The sequence below is a fragment of the Cavia porcellus genome, unplaced genomic scaffold, assembly GCF_034190915.1.
Source record: "Cavia porcellus strain 051 isolate PalLab524CR breed Dunkin Hartley unplaced genomic scaffold, mCavPor4.1 scaffold_66, whole genome shotgun sequence".
NCBI classification, from domain to species: domain Eukaryota; kingdom Metazoa; phylum Chordata; class Mammalia; order Rodentia; family Caviidae; genus Cavia; species Cavia porcellus.
Genome location: NW_026947549.1, coordinates 387,958 through 395,564, shown reverse-complemented (window position 1 = coordinate 395,564; position 7,607 = coordinate 387,958).

Sequence of the window (7,607 nt, the reverse complement as noted above, 5' to 3'; positions counted from 1 at the left end):
ATTACGTTCACTAGTAGGAGTGAGAAAAACATTACGGGGTGGTGTGAATCGGAGGGTCTGAATTAGGATAGGCAGTGAGTGGCAATGTAGGAAGGAGAAAAGCACCGAGGCGTGTTCAGCATGGGGAGGTCAGGGAACATGCAGTGGCAATGTAGGATAGGTTTCTGAAAAACATCACGGGGTGGTGCGCTTTGTATGGGTGTGTGTTACATTACATTCACTAGTAGGAGTGAGAAAAACATCACAGGGTGGTGCGCATTGTATGGGTGTGTGTTACATTACATTCACTAGTAGGAGTGAGAAAAACATCATGGGCTGGTGCGCATTGTATGGGTGTGTGTTACATTACATTGACTAGTAGGAGTGAGAAAAACATCACCGGGTGGTGCGCATTGTATGGGTGTGTGTTACATTACATTCACTAGTAGGAGTGAGAAAAACATCACGGGGTGGTGCGCATTGTATGGGTGTGTGTTACATTACATTCACTAGTAGGAGTGAGAAAAACATCACGGGGTGGTGGGAATCGGAGGGTCTGAATTAGGATAGGCAGTGAGTGGCAATGTAGGATGGAGAAAATCACCGCGGGGTGGTCAGTATGGGGAGGTCGGGGAACATGCAGTGGCAATGTAGGATAGGTTTCTGAAAAACATCACGGGGTGGTGCGCATTGTGTGCGTATGTGTTACATTACATTCACTAGTAGGAGTGAGAAAAACATCATGGGGTGGTGCGCATTGTATGGGTGTGTGTTACATTACATTAACTAGTAGGAGTGAGAAAAACATCACGGGGTGGTGCGCATTGTATGGGTGTGTGTTACATTACATTCACTAGTAGGAGTGAGAAAAACATCACGGGGTGGTGCGCATTGTATGGGTGTGTTTTACATTACATTCACTAGTAGGTGTGAGAAAAGCATCACGGGGTGGTGCGCATTGTATGGGTGTGTGTTACATTACATTCACTAGTAGGAGTGAGAAAAACATCACGGGGTGGTTCGCATTGTATGGGTGTGTGTTACATTACATTCACTAGTAGGAGTGAGAAAAACATCACGGGGTGGTGCGCATTGTATGGCTGTGTGTTACATTACATTCACTAGTAGGAGTGAGAAAAACATCACGGGGTGGTGAGAATCTGAGGGTCTGAATTAGGATACGCAGTGAGTGGCAATGTAGGATGCAGAAAAGGACCGCGGGGTGGTCAGCATGGGGAGGTCAGGGAACATGCAGTGGCAATGTAGGATAGGTTTCTGAAAAATATCACGGGGTGGTGCGCATTGTATGGGTGTGTGTTACATTACATTCACTAGGAGGAGTGAGAAAAACATCACGTGGTGGTGCGCATTGTATGGGTGTGTGTTACATTACATTCACTAATAGGAGTGAGAAAAAAATCACGGGGTGGTGCGCATTGTATGGGTGTGTTTTACATTACATTCACTAGTAGGTGTGAGAAAAGCATCACGGGGTGGTGCGCATTGTATGGGTGTGTGTTACATTACATTCACTAGTAGGAGTGAGAAAAACATCACGGGGTGGTTCGCATTGTATGGGTGTGTGTTACATTACATTCACTAGTAGGAGTGAGAAAAACATCACGGGGTGGTGCGCATTGTATGGCTGTGTGTTACATTACATTCACTAGTAGGAGTGAGAAAAACATCACGGGGTGGTGAGAATCTGAGGGTCTGAATTAGGATACGCAGTGAGTGGCAATGTAGGATGCAGAAAAGGACCGCGGGGTAGTCAGCATGGGGAGGTCAGGGAACATGCAGTGGCAATGTAGGATAGGTTTCTGAAAAACATCGCGGGGTGGTGTGCATTGTATGGGTGTGTGTTACATTACATTCACTAGTAGGAGTGAGAAATACATCACGGGGTGGTGCACATTGTATGGGTGTGTGTTACATTACATTCACTAGTAGGAGTGAGAAAAACATCACGGGGTGGTGCACATTGTATGGGTGTGTGTTACATTACATTCACTAGTAGCAGTGAGAAAAACATCACGGGGTGGTGCGCATTGTATGGGTGTGTGTTACATTACATTCACTAGTAGGAGTGAGAAAAACATCACGGGGTGGTGCGCATTTTATGGGTGTGTGTTACATTACATTCACTAGTAGGAGTGAGAAAATCATCACGTGGTGGTGCGCATCGTATGGGTGTGTGTTACATTACATTCACTAGTAGGAGTGAGAAATACATCACGGGGTGGTGGACATTGTATGGGTGTGTGTTACATTACATTCACTAGTAGGAGTGAGAAAAACATCACGGGGTGGTGCACATTGTATGGGTGTGTGTTACATTACATTCACTAGTAGCAGTGAGAAAAACATCACGGGGTGGTGCGCATTGTATGGGTGTGTGTTACATTACATTCACTAGTAGGAGTGAGAAAAACATCACGGGGTGGTGCGCATTGTATGGGTGTGTGTTACATTACATTCACTAGTAGGTGTGAGAAAAACATCACGGGGTGGTGCGAATTGTATGGGTGTGTTTTACATTACATTCACTAGTAGGAGTGAGAAAAACATCACGGGGTGGTGCGCATTGTATGGGTGTGTGTTACATTACATTCACTAGTAGGAGTGAGAAAAACATCACGGGGTGGTGCACATTGTATGGGTGTGTGTTACATTACATTCACTAGTAGGAGTGAGAAAAACATCACGGGGTGGTGCGCATTGTATGGGTGTGTGTTACATTACATTCACTAGTAGGAGTGAGAAAAACATCACGGGGTGGTGCGCATTGTATGGGTGTGTGTTACATTACATTCACTAGTAGGAGTGAGAAAAACATCACGGGGTGGTGCGCCTTGTATGGGTGTGTGTTACATTACATTCACTAGTAGGAGTGAGAAAAACATCACGGGGTGGTGTGCATTGTACGGGTGTGTGTTACATTACGTTCACTAGTAGCAGTGAGAAAAACTTCACGGGGTGGTGCGCATTGTATGGGTGTGTGTTACATTACGTTCACTAGTAGGAGTGAGAAAAACATTACGGGGTGGTGTGAATCGGAGGGTCTGAATTAGTATAGGCAGTGAGTGGAAATGTAGGATGGAGAAAAGCACCGAGGGGTGTTCAGCATGGGGAGGTCAGGGAACATGCAGTGGCAATGTAGGATAGGTTTCTGAAAAACATCACGGGGTGGTGCGCATTGTATGGGTGTGTGTTACATTACATTCACTAGTAGGAGTGAAAAAAACATCACGGGGTGGTGCGCATTGTATGCGTGTGTGTTACCTTACATTCACTGGTAGGAGTGAGAAAAACATCACGGGGTGGTGTGCATTGTATGGGTGTGTGTTACATTACATTGACTAGTAGGAGTGAGAAAAACATCACGGGGTGGTGCGCATTGTATGGGTGTGTGTTACATTACGTTCACTAGTAGCAGTGAGAAAAACTTCACGGGGTGGTGCGCATTGTATGGGTGTGTGTTACATTACGTTCACTAGTAGGAGTGAGAAAAACATTACGGGGTGGTGTGAATCGGAGGGTCTGAATTAGGATAGGCAGTGAGTGGCAATGTAGGAAGGAGAAAAGCACCGAGGCGTGTTCAGCATGGGGAGGTCAGGGAACATGCAGTGGCAATGTAGGATAGGTTTCTGAAAAACATCACGGGGTGGTGCGCTTTGTATGGGTGTGTGTTACATTACATTCACTAGTAGGAGTGAGAAAAACATCACAGGGTGGTGCGCATTGTATGGGTGTGTGTTACATTACATTCACTAGTAGGAGTGAGAAAAACATCATGGGCTGGTGCGCATTGTATGGGTGTGTGTTACATTACATTGACTAGTAGGAGTGAGAAAAACATCACCGGGTGGTGCGCATTGTATGGGTGTGTGTTACATTACATTCACTAGTAGGAGTGAGAAAAACATCACGGGGTGGTGCGCATTGTATGGGTGTGTGTTACATTACATTCACTAGTAGGAGTGAGAAAAACATCACGGGGTGGTGGGAATCGGAGGGTCTGAATTAGGATAGGCAGTGAGTGGCAATGTAGGATGGAGAAAATCACCGCGGGGTGGTCAGTATGGGGAGGTCGGGGAACATGCAGTGGCAATGTAGGATAGGTTTCTGAAAAACATCACGGGGTGGTGCGCATTGTGTGCGTATGTGTTACATTACATTCACTAGTAGGAGTGAGAAAAACATCATGGGGTGGTGCGCATTGTATGGGTGTGTGTTACATTACATTAACTAGTAGGAGTGAGAAAAACATCACGGGGTGGTGCGCATTGTATGGGTGTGTGTTACATTACATTCACTAGTAGGAGTGAGAAAAACATCACGGGGTGGTGCGCATTGTATGGGTGTGTGTTACATTACATTCACTAGTAGGTGTGAGAAAAACATCACGGGGTGGTGCGCAATGTATGGGTGTGTGTTACATTACATTCACTAGTAGGAGTGAGAAAAACATCACGGGGTGGTGCGCATTGTATGGGTGTGTGTTACATTACATTCACTAGTAGGAGTGAGAAAAACATCACGGGGTGGTGCGCATTGTATGGGTGTGTGTTACATTACATTCACTAGTAGGAGTGAGAAAAACATCACGGGGTGGTGCGCATTGTATGGCTGTGTGTTACATTACATTCACTAGTAGGAGTGAGAAAAACATCACGGGGTAGTGAGAATCTGAGGGTCTGTATTAGGATAGGCAGTGAGTGGCAATGTAGGATGTAGAAAAGGACCGCGGGTTGGTCAGCATGGGGAGGTCAGGGAACATGCAGTGGCAATGTAGGATAGGTTTCTGAAAAACATCGCGGGGTGGTGTGCATTGTATGGGCTTGTGTTGCATTACATTCACTAGTAGGAGTGAGAAAAACATCACGGGGTGGTGCGCATTGTATGGGTGTGTGTTACATTACATTCACTAGTAGGAGTGAGAAAAACATCACGGGGTGGTGTGCATTGTATGGGTGTGTGTTACATTACATTCACTAGTAGGAGTGAGAAAAACATCACGGGGTGGTGAGAATCGGAGGGTCTGAATTAGGATAGGCAGTGAGTGGCAATGTAGGATGGAGAAAAGCACCGCGGGGTGGTCAGCATGGTGAGGGCATGGAACATGCAGTGGCAATGCAGGATAGGTTTCTGAAAAACATCACGAGGTGGTGCGCATTTTATGGGTGTGTGTTACATTACATTCACTAGCAGGAGTGACAAAAACATCACGGGGTGGTGCGCAATGTATGGGTGTGTGTTACATTACATTCACTAGTAGGAGTGAGAAAAACATCACTGGGTGGTGCGCACTGTATGGGTGTGTGTTACATTACATTCACTAGTAGGAGTGAGAAAAACATCACGGGGTGGTGCGCATTGTATGGGTGTGTGTTACATTACATTCACTAGTAGGAGTGAGAAAAACATCACGGGGTGGTGCGCATTGTATGGGTGTGTGTTACATTACATTCACTAGTAGGAGTGAGAAAAACATCACGGGGTGGTGCGCATTGTATGGGTGTGTGTCACATTACATTCACTAGTAGGAGTGAGAAAAACATCACGGGGTGGTGCGCATTGTATGGGTGTGTGTTACATTACATTCACTAGTAGGAGTGAGAAAAACATCACGGGGTGGTGCGCATTGTATGGGTGTGTGTTACATTACTCACACTAGTAGGAGTGAGAAAAACATCACGTGTTTGTGCGCATTGTATGGGTGTGTGTTACATTACATTCACTAGTAGGAGTGAGAAAAACATCACGGGGTGGTTCGCATTGTATGGGTGTGTGTTACATTACATTCACTAGTAGGAGTGAGAAAAACATCACGGGGTGGTGCGCATTGTATGGCTCTGTGTTACATTACATTCACTAGTAGGAGTGAGAAAAACATCACGGGGTGGTGAGAATCTGAGGGTCTGATTTAGGATAGGCAGTGAGTGGCAATGTAGGATGCAGAAAAGGACCGCGGGGTGGTCAGCATGGGGAGGTCAGGGAACATGCAGTGTCAATGTAGGATAGGTTTCTGAAAAACATCGCGGGGTGGTGTGCATTGTATGGGTGTGTGTTGCATTACATTCACTAGTAGGAGTGAGAAAAACATCACGGGGTGGTGCGCATTGTATGGGTGTGTGTTACATTACATTCACTAGTAGGAGTGAGAAAAACATCACGGGGTGGTGCGCATTGTATGGGTGTGTGTTACATTACATTCACTAGTAGGAGTGAGAAAAACATCACGGCGTGGTGCGAATTGTATGGGTGTGTGTTACATTACATTCACTAGTAGGAGTGAGAAAAACATCACGGGGTGGTGAGAATCGGAGGGTCTGAATTAGGATAGGCAGTGAGTGGCAATGTAGGATGGAGAAAAGCACCGCGGGGTGGTCAGCATGGTGAGGTCAGGGAACATGCAGTGGCAATGCAGGATAGGTTTCTGAAAAACATCACGGGGTGGTGCGCATTGTATGGGTGTGTGTTACATTACATTCACTAGCAGGAGTGAGAAAAACATCACGGGGTGGTGCGCAATGTATGGGTGTGTGTTACATTACATTCACTAGCAGGAGTGAGAAAAACATCACGGGGTGGTGCGCAATGTATGGGTGTGTGTTACATTACATTCACTAGCAGGAGTGAGAAAAACATCACGGGGTGGTGCGCATTGTATGGGTGTGTGTTACATTACATTCACTAGTAGGAGTGAGAAAAACATCACGGGGTGGTGCGCATTGTATGGGTGTGTGTTACATTACATTCACAAGTAGCAGTGAGAAAAACATCACGGGGTGGTGCGCATTGTATGGGTGTGTGTTACATTACATTCACTAGTAGGAGTGAAAAAAACATCACGGGGTGGTGCGCATTGTATGGGTGTGTCTTACATTACATTCACTAGTAGGAGTGAGAAAAACATCACGGGGTGGTGTGAATCGGAGTGTCTGAATTAGAATAGGCAGTGAGTGGCAATGTAGGATGGAGAAAAGCACCGCGGGGTGGTCAGCATGGGGAGGTCAGGGAAAATGCAGTGGCAATGTAGGATAGGTTTCTGAAAAACATCACGGCGTGGTGCACATTGTATGGGTGTGTGTTACATTAAATTAACTAGTAGGAGTGAGAAAAACATCACGGGGTGGTGCGCATTGTATGGGTGTGTGTTACATTACATTCACTAGTAGGAGTGAGAAAAACATCACGGGGTGGTGCGCATTGTATGGGTGTGTGTTACATTACGTTCACTAGTAGCAGTGAGAAAAACTTCACGGGGTGGTGCGCATTGTATGGGTGTGTGTTACATTACGTTCACTAGTAGGAGTGAGAAAAACATTACGGGGTGGTGTGAATCGGAGGGTCTGAATTAGGATAGGCAGTGAGTGGCAATGTAGGAAGGAGAAAAGCACCGAGGCGTGTTCAGCATGGGGAGGTCAGGGAACATGCAGTGGCAATGTAGGATAGGTTTCTGAAAAACATCACGGGGTGGTGCGCTTTGTATGGGTGTGTGTTACATTACATTCACTAGTAGGTGTGAGAAAAACATCACGGGGTGGTGCGCATTGTATGGGTGTGTGTTACATTACATTCACTAGTAGGAGTGAGAAAAACATCATGGGCTGGTGCGCATTGTA